We start from the raw sequence: 16,750 nt of genomic DNA, 5'->3' as shown, positions 1-16,750 counted from the left end.
TGCCAACTATCACCATTCTTAACATGATCTTAGAGTACTAGCAATTGGAATAAGACAAGAAAATAATCAAGATTGGAAAATAAGGGGGAAAACAATGTCATTTTACTTGTGAAATAACTGATCTAGGCAACCAAAGGATTTCGGTTAAAAGTAAAAGCTGCTAGAATTAATGAGATAATTTAGTAAACTAATTACATAAAGATATATTAAAAAGTCAATAACTTTCCTATATATTTCAGTACTTAACATAGTACTGAAAAAACGGAATTAAAGAAGTCAGACTCCATTCATCACAGAAACAAAAATCTATAAAATACCTAAAAATAAATATAAGAAGAAGCAGAGGAACTCAGAAGGTAATTACAAAATCCTAGTGACTGATAGGGAACCACAAATGGAAAGACATCATATTTCTGAATGTAAAGCCAATTAGCTTAAAACTGATATGTACATGTAATGCAGTTTCAAGTATAATGCCTGCAAATTACTTTTCAATGGCATCAAATGATCTTAATATTCAAATGGAAGAATGAGTGCTTGAGAATAGCTCAGAAAAGTGTGAAGAAGAGTAACCACTATTAATTGAGTATTGTTCTGAGCACTTTGCATGAATTAACTTAGTTAATCTTCAGATAACTCCATGGGGTAGGTTTTACTTTTCTCTCTTATTTATTTGCTTGTTCGTTTGTTTATTTAAAATAGACTCCATGCCCAGGGTGGAGCTCAACACGGGGCTTGAACTCATGACCCTGAGGTTGAGACCTGAGCTGAGATCCAGAGTTGGATGCTTAACTGACTGAGGCACCCAGGCCCCCCTACTTTTCTCTCTATTTCAAAGATTAGAAAACTGACGCTCAGAATGTTATGAAGCTACTAAATGGCAGAGCTAGAATTTGAACCCAGGTGTGCTTAACCACTAAACATACCAAAGCCAGTATACTTAACGACTATGCCATAGTCTTCTTTCCTGATATTAGGACGTACTATAATTCAAAAGTTGAATTAAATTTTTTGTCATAGAAGTAGATAGATTAGTGAGACCAAATAGAGCATCTATGATAAGAGTGACATTCAATTCAGTGGGAAAGAATAATTTATTTAATTATAGGGGCTAAAACCAGTAATTACCCAGAAAAACATAAGGTTAAGTATTTATCTATGAACACAGCTAAATTTAAGCTGAATTAAAGATGTAAATATAAAAAATTAGGAAGCAATAAAATATTAGAAAAACATCTGGGAAACTATATAACTCAGGAGATAGGAAGACCTTCTTAACTAGATAGGCAACATAAGATGTATAAAAAAGAAATATTTGACAATATAAAAGTAAGAAAAACTTTTTGCAGGGCAAAAAATTCTATAAGTAAACTCCAAAAGCAAGTGACAGAATTGGAAAAAATACCTGTAATTCAAATGTTGATATCTACAACTCATACCAAAAAGTGAGCAAATGGTTTGAATAGTTCTTAAAAGTATAAATTTAAATAGTCAATAGAATGTGAGAAGATGCTCAACTAGTCAGCAGAAAATGCAAATTCAAGTAGAAATAAGAGCTCTCTTTTGAACTGTTGCTAGTATGATGGGTTTGAAAACACCCGCTGTTGATAGAGACAGAGGGAAAAGAAAATTCTCATGCATTGGTATAAATTCTTACAGACTTTGAAGAAAGCAATTTGGTTACATCTTTTTAAAACTAAAAATTCAGGGGCGCCTGGGTGGCTCAGTTGGTTAAGCGTCTCGCTTTTGACTTTAGTTTAGGTCAGGATCTCAGGGTGGAGCTGCACTGCGTATGGAGCCTGCTTAAGATTCTCTCTGTCTCTCCCTCTACCCCTCCCCACTCACACTCTCTCTCTTTTTCACTCTAAAAAACAAAACAAAACAAATATAAAAATTCATATGCCCTTTGAGCCAGCAGTCCCATTGTGGGGAATCTATCTCAGGGAGCTGAAAGCAGCTGTAGATAAGCATATTGAATAGAAGACATGTAGTGGAGCATTGTTGTAGTGACAAAAATCTAGAAATGCTTAAAAAGAGGGGGATGGACAAATAGAGTACATTCACATCATGAAATGTCATATCATCAAAAAGAATGAAATCAGTTGACTTGCAGGGATTGCCACAAAATATTGAAGAAATAAAGTAAGATTTAGAGATATGCAGGGGTGGCTGGGCTCAGTTGGTGGAGCATGTGACTATCTCAGGGTCGTGAGTTCAAGCCCCATATTGGGTGTGGAGCCTACTTAAAAAAATAAATAAAAAAATAGAGATATGCATAGTATGACCCTATTTTTAAAAAGCAAACAATTCCAAAATCCAATTTATGGATATTTACATATATATATATGCACAAATTTGCTTGTATGTGGCTGTATGTATATGAAAAATACAGAGGGGTGCACACTGATATTAACATGAGATTAGGGTAGAAATTGAGTCAGGATAAGTGGAGAGGAGATGAAGGTGAGGGACAGAAAGAGGTTAAAAAAAAAGGCTGAAAGCAAAAACAACAAAAACAAAAATTTTTCTAAAATGATCTAATGTGTAAAATGTAATTCTATTTATGTAAAAAAAAGTGTGTGTGTTTACCTATAAACAAATTTTCTGTTCTTTTTTCTTTTTTCAGATTTTATTTATTTATCTGAGAGAGAGCATGAGCACAAACAGGGGGCGGGGAGGGGCAGAGGGAGAGGGAGAAGCAGGCTCCTTGCTGAGCAGGGAGCCTGATGCAGGGCTCGATCCCAGGACTCTGGGATCATAAGTGCAAGGCAGACGCTTAACTGACTGAACCACCCAGGCCCCCGGAACAAATTTTCAAGCAAATAAATATTTTTAAGCAAATCCCTAATGCCATATATCTGGAAATATTTCAATAAGAATCGCCAACATATATCCTTAGGTGTGCTTGTATCATGAACCAGGGAAAAGGAAAATGGTGGAGAGGTACATACCGGGTTGCTAGTAATGGGCACCTCAGGGGGTGACAGTGGAGTTGTAGCAGGAGGGATATAATTAGCTTTGCTTTCATATGCTTTTGAACTGTATTGTTTTACTTGTTGCATTAAACATGGAAAAACTGGTGCTTTGGTCCTTTGGTTGGACTTAGAATTGGAGAAGACTTTAGCAATATTTGCCATCTTTTCTCTCATACTCAAGGCAGCATGCTTGAGCAGTGGTGAACATGAAATAGTTAAGTAGAAAAATATTAGTGAGGAAACAAATGGATGACTTTTTACCAAACCTGTTAAAATTAAGATAATATTCAGTAGTCAGAGGTACCACAAAGCAGTCAGGGAAAGAGCTTATGAATTTTGGGGAGAGGAATCATATATATATCATAAGAATAATATATATATTTATATATATAAAGAAGAATCATATAATCATATATACATGATATATATATATACACATATATATATAGTAAGACTACACCTAAGGAAGTAAATCTAAACCTAAATTTTGAAATTTTTTTGCATTAAATGTTTTCAAGTAGATAAACTTAAATTCTCCAATCATTGTACATATGGATTATTTCCCAAATAGTGATGTAGTAATTATCTTTTTTTATGTTATTAAAAATGATGTTTAAAAAGAGTATGCAATAGCTAAAAACTTTTTTAAGATTACACGTTGAGAGAAACAAAGAATGATAGGCATGAAAATACCCCTTCGTTTAAAACAAAACAAAACAAGGGGCGCCTGGGTGGCTCAGTCCTTAAGCGTCTGCCTTCGGCTCAGGTCATGATCCCAGGGTCCTGGGATCCAGCCCCGCATCAGGCTCCCTGCTCCGCGGGAAGCCTGCTTCTCCCTCTCCCACTCCCCCTGCTTGTGTTCCCTCTCTCGCTGTGTCTCTCTCTGCCAAATAAATAAATAAAATCTTAAAACAAAACAAAAGGCCTATGCATTGAAAGGAGGCAGGAAGGAAATCCAGCACACTAGAATGCTAACAACCGTTTCAGAAGTGATATCATATATATTTATAAAAAGTTACTCTATTTTATTTTGTCACACTTTCCTGTAATTAGCATGTTTTTATAATGAAAAAAGGTCAACAAACTTAAATATCTTTTCTAATTTAAGTGCAAAAGTTTATTTTGACATAAACCATTCATAAGCACTTTGTGGAGATTATTCTTAGAGTCATTTTTTCACCATTTCTGGCATTACGTAGATAGTGAAACCTTACACAAAGGCAGAAATACATATGTTGTCAGTCAGTTATCCTCAGTCGGGTCAAAAAACAACGATAAGAAATTGCGGACAGGAAAATAGGAGAACACTGTGAAATCAGTATTTTGAATCCACTATCAGGAAAATACCAACCTGGCAGGAAGTATTGAAGAGAAGGAAAAAAAAAAAAAGATGTTATTTCTGAACCAGTCTAACTGCTCTCAAGCAGTCGCAATTCCCCTTTCATTTAATTAGCTAATTTCGCTTATTCATTCTCATTTATTCATTCACACACATATTCATTCGTTCAAATATCATATCCTGAATGAGCCAAGTTAACCTCTGGGACTGGCAGTATCCCCCATGTAAAATGGGGATCCTACCGAGTACAACATACAGTGTGCGGCTGAAGCCAAGGGTTAATGAATGTAAAGTCCCTGGCACGTGATGGGCAGTAAGAAAAAATTGCACCTGTTGTTGTGATCATTATGATTCTTATTAGGTGCCTAGCTAAGCACTAACCACTCTTGTCAGAAGGCTTCATAACTATTTTTACTGAGGAGGCACCACAGTTTGTTAGATACTATTTATAATTTTGACATTGTACAGAGCTGTGTGTTTTATCCCACAAAGTAGATTCAGTATTTCTCTACAAGGTTTACACTAATTTTTAAAAAAATTAAAAAAAAAATTTTTTTAAAGTTTTTTTTTTACCACTAATTTTTGTTGTCTGTGTCGAATCCTTTATGGAAAGATACCTTCAGGCCCTGAATGAGGACGGCGTGACTGCCACTAGACAGGCCCGGTGGTAGATGAAGAGCTGCTTGCTGGTAGGCGAATCACCCTTTACCCACGTGTGAAGCGATGACGTGGGCACCTCAAATCCTTCCAGAAGCTGTTGCTAGGCTTCCTGATAGAAACTGCTAGGTGGGAGTTTTTCTGTGAGCACCTGTGACCCAGTGGCTAATGCATCCCATGGCCACTTGGAATAGTAACAAGAATCTCCAGATGGAAGGATGCTTCAAATGAGATTTTATATAGTTAAAAGGACATTTGGAAGTCTGGGAATACACATGCACTTTATGTAAATCCAAATTCAATTTAGATAGACACCATGGCCTTCAGGCACCCAATAAAGAAAGGTGACTCAGATGCAGGTTCCCATCAGGTGCTAACTCTCATTAGCTAGAGTTGTCTAAGCTTTAAGTGGCTGTGGTGAATGCCCAGCATGGTCAGCTGTCAATCTTGGGAACTATCATTTCTGTTGTTGTTAGCATCATCATCATCATTATCAAGTCCTGCGGTGATTGTCCAAGAGCTCAACCGAGAAAGAACTTGCCCAGACCTCATTCTATTTAATTGCATGATACACTTAGTGTAAGGGAGGCTGTTTCTCTGGTTATAAAATCTGGTTTTATTTGGGGGTAAAAAGCAAAGGTCTCCATATATCACAATCCTTTGCTACATTTGCTTTTTACCCCTCAATCTAAGTACTGGCAGCTCCTTTTCTGACCTAGAAATCATAGTGCTTTAGAACAGCTTTTCTTAATGCTCACCCCTCTCTTACTCTGGGATACACATGAGTGCTACAGATGCCCATTGAATGATTTCAGATTTGATGAAAACCCAGAAAACTGTGATGATGCAAAGCATTACAGTAATTTGTGAGTGTTACAACTATACATGGTTCACCGGAATTGACAGCTCTTTTAGTTTAGGTCCTCTCTGAGGCAAAGCCTGAGGCAAGGACTAAAGCGTGAATTTATTTGGGAGGCAATTCTTTGAAGCAGTAGTGAACGAATGGAGAGTGAGGCAGGGAAGGAGGAAAAGCTAACATAAGGGTACATTATTGAGGTTGTCACATTAAGCTATGGGGGCTGGTTCTTTCAGAACCTTGGAGAAGCAAGAGTATGCCTCTTGGAAGCATCCATCTGAAGGGTGTCTCCAGTCACCCAGAGTTGAGGATTTCCGGGGAGTTTATGGCCCTGAAATTCTGGGATTATGTTTGCACATAGTTGGGGTGGGATTCAGAGAAGGCCATGAGGTAAAACAAAAACACAAACAAATCAGGGGCGTAAAGACTTCCAAAAATCTGCTCTTCCATATGAGTGACAACAACTATCAAAATCAACTTTTTTTAGAACTCTGGAAATTAATTAAAGGTGTGCAATAATCCAGGGAGTATTTACTCAAGAAAAATAGCTAAATCTCAATAAGAACAGTAAGACTTGTAGCATTTCGAGGCTGACCACAAAGCTTAAGAGGAAAAACTGGTGAATTAGGAGGTTTTGATTTTGAAAAGCTTTGGTGTATTCCTACAAATCTGGAAGGCCACATGCATGTACAAGACTATGCACATACTCAAGAAAGGCCTGGAAGGCTTTGCTCTCCCACACAAGCAAATAAAAGGGAAAATGAATGAATGGAAGTGGTACAATTTATAAAGATCACCTTGAGTCCCTTACAGTTAATTTTTAAATACAATTCAAAATTTCATATTGTAAAGACAGTTCTAAACTTAATTTTTAAAATTTATTAATTTTTTTCCTTTGCAACACATCTCATAACAGATAGTAACCTAGGTAGTGGGAGCATGGTGGAGAGCCACTGATTACCGGATCATCTACTGCAGTGGATCCCAAGTTTTAATAAGCACAAGAATTACTTAAGAAGCTATTTAAAAGGTTGATTTTAGATTTCTCCTATTCTCTAACCTCCCTCCGCCCTCTTCACCCCTACTAACAAGTGAGACTCAGTAGGATGGGGAGGGTCCCCATTGTCTGTATGGCCAAAAAGCACCCCATTGTCTGTATGGCCAAAAAGATTCTGATGTAAGTCTGTGGATCCCAGTTGAAGAAACAGTGATCTTGTCCAACTCACTAGTTTTAGAGAGGAGATAAGTGAGACACAGAAAGGGGAAATGACTTCTTTAAGGTTACATGATAGAGGTAGAGGTATAGAGTGAGAGTCTAATTTCAAGTCTTGTCACCTGTAGTCTTGTGTGTTTTCCAAGGTATCACAGTTCTTCTCATATATTTGGGTTAGAATAGTCAGTCCTGCAGTCACTGGTCAGGTGTGCCCAGGGAGGCGGAGGATCACATATCAGGGAGTACTGAGGCTGCCACATACCTGAGCATGGCTTGGGCAATCAGAAATTGTGCTTCTGGGCGCCTGGGTGGCTCAGATGGTTAAGCGTCTGCCTTCGGCTCAGGTCATGATCTCAGGGTCCTGGGATCGAGTCCCACATTAGGCTCCCTGCTCCGCGGGGAGCCTGCTTCTCCCTCTGCCTCTCTCTCTCTGTCTCTAATGAATAAATAAATAAAATCTTAAAAAAAAAAAAAGAAATTGTGCTTCTGTTGCTCATAAAAAGCATCTGGTGCGGAGCATCAGAATGTGAGCAATGACACTGTAGTCACCACGAGAGGGCCAGTGAATGCAATGATGTATTTGAAAGTACTTGGAGATTTCAGAGTGGGGTAACCCCAGGACCCACTAATTACTAATTTCTTCTTAGACCAGAGCTGCACAGTACTAAGCATTCACATATTTTCAGACATATGGATCACTGATTTAAGTGTTCAGTTTCCTGCTGGCATCTGACATCATGAAACCACAACTGTAGAGAATTCCAATTCACAGTTATAAATAAACTTGGCTGCAAAGATCAGAGACAACAGGAGCTATGAGACAGAGTGCTATGTGCCCTTTTCTAGGATAAAAGATGAACCTGGAAACCATATTATTATAATTTGATATCACTGAGCTGGTAAGGGGGAGGGATGAGGAACAGAGAGGGTTCTAGGCTGAGAAAGCCTCACATGCAAAGACACGGTGGCACAGGAAAATACAGGAAGCTGGGAATGATAAGGAGTTTGCTGTGGCTGGTTGAAGGGGGAGAGAGAGAGAAGACTGGCAGGGGGACAGGGAGCGGCATGAACACTGGGAGTTGAGTTCAGAGTAGTAGGAGGCAGGATCCAGATCACTAAGGGCCTCAAATGATATTTTTGGGAGCTTGGACATCATCTTATTAACAGTGAGAAATCCTCCATTAGGAGGATTTCAGGTGACAGACTGCGGTTTAGAAAGGTCACTCCAGTTGGAGTATGGAGAGAAGTTGGAAAGGGGGTTCAGGAATAAAGACCAATTAGAAATGATAAGAACCTGAGCTAGGGTATGGTTAACAGTTCTTCCCATGCCTGAGGATGACCAGTTGCAGTTGCTGCTACTGGGCCAGTCCTCAGGAGGCCCAATCCTGGCAATGTTTTTGCCTCCTGCCTCTTTATTTCTTAGGAGACATTCCAGTGATCTGATTCCAGGATCAAATTTCAGAGATACAAGCTTGAATGATGGGAATAACTGTTATAAGAAAAATTGGTAAGGAGAGGGGAGGAGGCGATCAGAAAAGGGGAAAGGGAGAGGAAGAATGGAAAGATATATGAACATGTAAAACTTAGAAGAATCGTCAAGAGGCTGCAAAAATATCTTACAAGGATTGCTTTAAGAAAAACATCCAGAATTTCAAGATGGATATCTTCTATATGTGATTAAATTTATTGCTAAATGTGTTTTTAAAGAGCTTATTTTTAAAATTAATGAATTATCTCATGGTGATCTCATACATAAATATCATGCCAAAGAGGTAAAAGGTTACTGAGCTGGACAGAGGAAGCTGATCAGGGTCTTGTGGTTTGACGATATGCATTCTGAGTAGGAGCCAGAGCTTAACTTTACATCTCAGAGGAGCAAAAGTTTTCTGAGAAGGGGATGAAAAATGTGCACTTACTGGGGTGGCGGAGGAGGTTAGGGCTGGAAGCCAGGTTACCAAATCACTGTCTGGAGCATGTGGGCAGATGTAAAAAGTGGGAGGAATGTTCAGACTACATCGTTTCCTAGTGAAAATGCCAACGCAACTTGTAACCATAGCAACACAATAGCCCTATTAAAACAACAGAAAAATCTCAATGTCAATTGCACTTAATGGACACACAAAAAACAACCCTCCACTTTTTACTTTTTACTAATAAGTAAAATTTTGTATTCAGTTTTGTTTCCTTTCTATCCATTGGATTAATAATGCCTTGTTAGAAGATTTCAATTTCTTGATAATCCTTTCTCGCACAGAGCAAAAGTTTTAGAAATATAATCTGCCTGGTAATTTTGGATTGAATGTCAGACATTGTGAATATTCCCTTGTAGGGTGTTGGTTATTTTTATGTTCCTATAAATATTCTTGATGCTTGCTCTGGGCTAAATTACTTGCATTCTTTTGAGGTTTGCTTTTAAACCTTATTAGATGGGACCAGAGCTGCTTCTAGTCTAGGGCTGATTTTCCCTCACTACTAATTCTTCTACCCAATGAGCCATGAAATATGAGACTTTCTACTGGTTGGTGGGAACAGCAGCTATTTCCAGTCTTAAGTGAGCAACAAGTATTTTTTCCTCTAATTCTTTCCGTGGCCTCAGGTAGTTCCTTACATATATACACTGATCACTTTCTACTTGAACATTCCAGGGGGACCTTCTCAGATCTCTAAAGCTCTCTCTGTGAAGCTCTCCCCTGTGAAACTCTAGCTGCCTTGGCATCCCTAAGTTCCAGTTCCATCTCCTCAATTTAGGGAGCCTGCCTCCCTGCACTGTGGCTTGGAAACTCTTTCCAGGCAGTAAGCTGAGATGATCATAGAGCTCTCCTTGATTTCACCCCACTCTCAGTAATCACTGTCCTGTGCTGTCTGGTGTCTAGTGTCTAAAAACTGTAGGCTTACATATTTTGTCTATTTATTTTTTAGTTTTTTTCAAAAGGAGGGTCCTCGTTACTCCACTTTGTGGGAAGTAAAAGTCCCCAACTTTACGACTTCTGAATGTGGTTGATGAGTAATATATTTGGAGAACAGAATAAATTACATCTTGAATGATCAATTAAAGCTTCTTAATGGTTTAGGATACCTTAGCAAAATTTACATCATTTTCAAGTATCAAAACATAATTCTCATAATTTTATTTTTATCTTATTTTTTTTTTTTATCTTTTTTTTATCTTTATTTTATCTATTTATTTTTATCTTTTATCTATTTAATTTTATCTCATAATTTTCATATGAATACATAGTGAGCAAGTATCAGTTTTATTTCTCATTAATGAGGTAACCAGAAAGATGATAAAGCCAGTTAGAAAACTGAGACACTGAGAAGGCAAATGATGTATTAGGAGGGAGGGAGGGAGAAAGAGAGAGAGTAAGAGCGAGTGAGAATATAAATGGAAAAATATGCTGGAATAGAATTGCTAAATTAGATACAAAACTGGTTCATGTCCCATAGGCCAATAAAATCATAAACTTTGGGCTTCTCTTCTCAGCTGAATAAAAATAATTTTAATTCTATTATACAAAAACTCATTTGTATAGTATTCATTTCCACAAATTAACATCTAATCTTTACAGACTTAAACATGTCTTACAAATGTCTTATGTCTTAAAAAATGACCTTGGGTGGGCTTAAGACCAGTTTTAGGAAGGCATTGAATGGACACAGTCATCTTTTTTGACTCATTTCCAAATTTTGGAAATCTTCTTAACATAAGTATTATCTATAAGTCAATGAGATTTGCCATTACCTAGATGGTCACTCTGGGTCTATGTTTGCTCAGGTAATGAAAAAATTAGCGTTTTATAACTGCAGTTACATGTTAGAATCACTTGGGGGAGCTTTAAAAAATTACCAAAGCCAGTAATATTCCACTATAAATAGGTGTACCACATCTTCTTTATTCATTCATCTATGGATGGACCTAGAGAGTATAATGAATGCTAAGGGAAATAAGTCAGTCAGAGAAAGACAGATACTATGTGATTTCACTCATATGTAGAATTTAAGAAACAAAACAAATGAACAAAGAAAAAAAGAGGCTCTTAAATATAGATTATGGGGCACCTGGGTGGCTCAGTCATTTGAGCATTGGATTTTTGATTTTGGCTCAGGTCATGATCTCAAGGTCATGGGATCAGGCCCTGCATCGGGCTCTGTGCTGAGCGTGGAGCCTGCTTGGGATTCTCTCCCTCTCCCTCTGCCCCTCCCCCTGCTTGTGCTCTCTCTCTCTTAAAAAAAAAAGTCTATCTATCTATCTGTCAATCTATCTATCATCTATCTATCATAAACTGGTGGTCTCCAGAGGGAAGGTGATAGATAAAGGGGATTAAGAGTACACTTATCTTGGGGCGTCTGGGTGGCTCAGTCATTAAGCGTCTGCCTTCAGCTCAGGTCATGATCCTGGGGTCCTGGGATTGAGCCCCACATCAAGCCCCAGCTTCTCCCTCTCCCACTCCCCCTGCTTGTGTTCCCTCCCTCACTGTGTCTCTCTCTGTCAAATAAATAAATAAAATCTTAAAAAAAAAAGAGTACACTTATCTTGATGAGCATTGAGTAATATATAGAAATTTGAATCATATTTTACACCTTAAACTAATAGAATGCTGTATGTTAATTATACTTAAATATAAAACAAAACACCACCAAAGCCAGGGTCTCTTCCTAAACTAATTACATTAGACTCTGAGGGTGAAGTCAGGGCATCATTAATTGTTTAAAAGTCCTCTATTTATTCCAATGTGCAGCCAGGGTTGAAAACTACTGGTTTAGCCTGGGTTTCTCAGACTTCTTTCAATAATAATGCTCTGTGATTCTATGGCTTGAAATACAGGGAGCTCACTTTTCCACTGAAGAAAGTAGACATAAATTCAAACTCTGCTAGCTTTCTTGCACTACCAGTGACTTGGAAATGATTAAAGGCTGCCAGCATTCATTCTGTGGTGTGGAAGCAGTGGGAAAGGCCAGGGGTGGGATGACTGAATGACTGGTCTTTGTGTTCCAATTAGAAATAGTCAGCTTGAGTTGCTGGAAAGAGAGAGGAATGTCTGCAGATAACTTCTTTAAAAAAAAAAAAGAAAAGAAAAATCAAAATTCATTTTGTGCCCCTGCTTCTATACTCTTGAGCTCATCCGTACTCCCAGAGCAGCCAGAACAGGTGTTCTTTCACATAGTTATTATTGGAGACTGCATTTCTGATTTAAGGCTATGTATCAATAAATCAAGGCTATGACTCATAATATCTGTAAAAAGAAAATAATGCAACAAGTATAAGCCTTTAAGATGATGTCAAATAATGAAATTCTTCAAATTCTATTCTTTCATGCTTGTTGGGTAGTTTTTTTTTAATTGAAAGCTTTTTTTTTTTCATTTTAACAGTTTATTTAAAGTCGTATATATAATTACTTTATTCCTGCATGTACTCTGTTGTTTCTTCCTTATATTTGCCCTTTCCCTTTCCCACTTGGTGAGATTTGCCTTTACATTTAAGAATCTTTTTTGTGATCTTTGTCCAGTTTTAGTCTAGTGATAACCACCTTGCTAGGGTGAGTGCCCACATGGACAGTTGTGGCATCCCCCTTCTCTTGCTGTACTCTTTCAATGTAGATGACGTATTTCTTCCTGTAAACCTGGACGACTTTGCCCATTTGCTGACCTTTGTAGTTTCCTCACACAGTCTGTACTTCATCCTTTTGGATGGGTACAGATCGAAAGTTTTACTTCTGTCTCAGTTCTTTGAAAAGAGGGGAAGGCATAATCTTCCTGCAAACATGGGAAGGTACACTGAGATGTCTTTCATGGTTCTTGCCCTGGTCAGAAGTCATAAAGGGATTGAACTTCATTTTGGCCATTGGTGCTTTAGCAATGTCTGCAAAAGGGAAGAGAGAAGAGCATTTTTTGAAAGCAAGGGCTTTTGAAACTCTTTACTCTAAAACTACATTTAGGAGAAACACATAGTAAATGTAACTAGCCAGCCAAAAATTAAAAGAAAATTTGCTTAACTTGATAAGTTTTTTTAAATTGTAAATTAATGTTGAATTTTTCCAATTGTATGACTTCTTTTCTTCCATCTGTTAATGTGGTGAGTAGTATTAATAGATATCCAAATATTAAACTGTTTTACTTCTGAGATTGAACCCTATTTGGCCATGATGGATTATTCTTTTAATGTTCTATCTGATTATGTTTCCTCCCTGACACTTTTAATGGTAATAATCTTCTTTCTTTTACGGTGAAACATCCCTGTGTGTTGCATTGGGATGGTATTAATTTTCATAGCCATTTGACAGATTAGAAAACTCAGATACAGCTGTGGTAAGGGACTTACTAGCCAAGAACAAGTAAATTAGTGACAAAATCTATACTTAAATGTTTAATGCCTAATTTCTGGCCTAGGAATTTTTTCCCCACTACTCTCCTCTAGTAAATTTGTGTTTTCATCAAGCAAATATCTCAATCATGAAATATTTCAGATAACCTTATAATATTTCACATAACCTTAGAATACTGACTTGAAAACAGAATTTTCAATTCTAGATAAACCATGAACACTGTTTAATATCCTAGTTCTTAATTCTTTCCTTTTCTTCTTGTCTACAGTAACAGTTCTCATAACCACATTTAATAATCATGGGTTTTGGGGAAGAATATCGTGTGGAAGTGGGAGAAGATGAGAACAAGAGAGTTCAGGTGGATGGTTGAGCCGTGGGCTGAGCTAGAGAATCCACCTGGATGAGTAGATTTGAGGATAAGGCTGCATGGATGGGCTTAGAGAGGCTTGGACACATTTGTTTGAATTTCCATGTGTGAAATCTACAAGGCAGTAGAATGTGCAGTTCTGAAAACTCTGGAGAGAGGTTGGGCTGGACATATACAATTGATAGTGATTGGCATAGAGGTGGTACCAGAGTCTTGGGAATGGATGAAAGCCACCAAGAAGGGTATGGGGAACAAAGAGAAAGGAATGTGAAAGGCCAACATTTCTGTGGATCCAGAAAGATGAGCCAAGAAGAAACAGAAAGAAGAGTCAGAGAGTTGGAGAAAAGCAGGAGAGGGCAATATCCTGAAAGCTAAGGGAAGAGAGATTTTCCTCCCTTCTCACCCCAACCTTGTCTTCTCCCAGGCTTTCCCATCTCAGTAAATGGCTCATCATCCACTCAGCTGCTCAAGTAAACAAACAGGTACCTTTCTGATTACCCCCCACTCCCAACCTCCTCCCATCAACAAGTCGTATCAATTCAGCTCCTAATATATATGAATTTCTGCACTTTTCCTTCCATGGGCACCCCATGGCTCCAAGACACTAACACCTCTCCCCTGGACAACTGTAACAGTCTTCTGAGTGGCCTCCCTGCTTCTGATCTGGTTCTCCCTCTACCTAGACCATTTTCCACCTAGCAGACGGAAGAACACTTTTTACAAAAGCACAAATAAGATCATGTCATTCCCCAGATTAAAATCCTTCAGTGGTTTCTCATTGCACTTTGACTAAAATCCAAACTTTTCATGACCCAAGTGGACCCACATTTGGCCCCTGTCCAACTCTTCAACCCCATCCTGCACATTCTCCTACTACTGCTTACTAAATCCAGCCAACAACCTTTCGTCTGTTCTTTGAACATACCAAGTCCATGTTCCCTTCAGGCCCTTGCCTTTGCTTATCCCTTTGTCTAAAGTGCTCTGCCCCAAACCTATGCAAGCCTGGCTCTTACCCTTAGTTAGGCCTCAGCTTAAATAGTACCTCCAAAGAGAGGTCTTCCCTGACCACCCCATCTAATTAGTAGACACCTACTGTATTAGTTTGCTAGGGCTGCCATAACAAAGTATCACAGACCAGGTGGCTTACATGACAGAAATTTATTGTCTCACCTGCTGGAGGTTAGAAGTCTAAAATGAAGGTACTGTCATGGTTGGGTTCCTTCTGAGGGCCAGCCTTCTCTTCTTGGCTTGTACATGGCTGTCTTTTTCCTGTGTCTCTTCACATCATCTCCCTCTATGTGAATTTCTGTGTCCAAATTTCCCCTTTTTATAAGGACCCCGTCATATTGGATTACTATCCTATTGATCTTCAACTTCACCACCTCTGTAAGGACTATTTCTAAATAAAGTCACATTCTGAGGTACTGGGGGTTAGGACTCCAACATCTGAAGGGACGCAATTCAGCCCACAATGCCCACACCCAATGGACATCACATTGAACAGTTTCATTTTCTTCACAGCATTTGTCTTTATCTGAAATTACATTGTTCATTTTTTGCTCACATTTTGTTATTTGTCTCTGGAAGCTCCGCAGAACAGGAACCTTGCCTGTCTTTGGAGCAGACTCTGCTGGTGCCCCTGACGTATCCCCTGTTACCATAGATACCAGCAGCTTCTCACTGCAAGCCTCTGCAACATTCTGTCTGAGGCTTCTTCAAGCATACTTGTTCTTTAGTGAGGCAGGCTGGAGATGCCAGAAGTTACTGACAGATGAGGGGAGACAGAATACCCTAGTTTCCTCTCCTCCCTGTCAGGGACAGTGCTGAAGTTTGCTTTCTGCTGTTTCTGAGAGGTCCAAGGCAGGACTTAGCCAAATTATCCTTACTGCTCATGAATATACCTATATTGGCTTCCCTGTCTTCTCTGTTTACTTCCTTACTCCCCTACCAGTGTTTCTAGAGTCTCTCCCCAAATAAACTACTTACAGTGAACTCTTGTCCCTGGGTCTGCCTCCTGGAGAAACACAACCTAAGACAGTCTTTATCACTGTATTCCTGTCCCCTAAAACCGTATATAATGCAACATTTATGGTTAATGCTCAATAAACCATGACAAATTAATCAATAGAGGGTGGTGGTAATAGACATGGCCAAATGCTGTGGAAAGAAGTCCAGTAGAAGAGAACCTTAAAAAAAAAATCTCAATTTGGTAATTGTGAGTTCAGTGGCCACTGCTAGAGGAGCTTATTAGAATGGCAGGGGGCAAGTCTGATTTTGGTGGGCAAGATGAAGTGAGAAAGCTAGGAGCCATGGACAGGAAAGAGTTAACTTCATATGACAGTGGGGTGGAAGGAAGCGGGTTTTTTATTTTTCTGGATGAGAACAATTTGAGCCTATTTGAGGCTGATTCAATGGAAAAGGAGAGAAAGATGGTACAAGTGAGAAGAGGGGACAACTGAAGGTCAGGGTCTTAGATGATAAATTAGAGGCTGGGTTAGTGAGTACAGGTGGGGGAGTTAGCATGCAGAAATAGAGGCCTCTGGTCTTCCAAGAAAGGAGGCAGGAGGTAAGAACTTGTAAACAGAAATAGGAACAAACATACAAATATACAGTAATACTCTCTCTTTTTTTTTCTGATTTCAAAAGTGACAGGGGTTCATTGCAGAACATTTGGAATAATAACTAAATTTATTAAGTACTTACAACATTCCAGGCTCTGATCTATGTGCTTTACATGTGTTAACTCATTCCCTCCTTCAATCTATCATATGAAGCGGGTACTGTTTCTCTGTCTTTACTATAAGGAGAGAGCCTGAGTCAATTGCCCAAGGTCACAAGACTGGTCAGAATGGCAGATCAGGATGTGAACCTACTTTGTCTGCTTCCACAGTCATTCTGTACTAACTGCAAAGGACAACCCAAAAGGAAAACTTATCCATCAGAGAGAATAAATAAATACATATGAAATACTCAGACAGATAGAAAAATCACCAGGAGTTCGCTGCCATTGCTTCCCTTTT

The 16,750-nt window shown here is 38.7% G+C and overlaps 1 pseudogene; it reads right to left on the bottom strand.

Annotated features, from left to right (window-relative positions):
* Window positions 1-12,438: 12,438 nt before the first annotated feature.
* LOC118011774 lies at window positions 12,439-12,874 on the bottom strand (annotated as a pseudogene).
* Window positions 12,875-16,750: the final 3,876 nt, after the last annotated feature.

The sequence above is a fragment of the Mirounga leonina genome, unplaced genomic scaffold, assembly GCF_011800145.1.
Source record: "Mirounga leonina isolate KUSES-001 unplaced genomic scaffold, KU_Mleo_1.0 Mir_151, whole genome shotgun sequence".
Taxonomy (NCBI): Eukaryota; Metazoa; Chordata; class Mammalia; order Carnivora; family Phocidae; genus Mirounga; species Mirounga leonina.
This window is presented reverse-complemented; position numbering and strand designations above follow the sequence as displayed.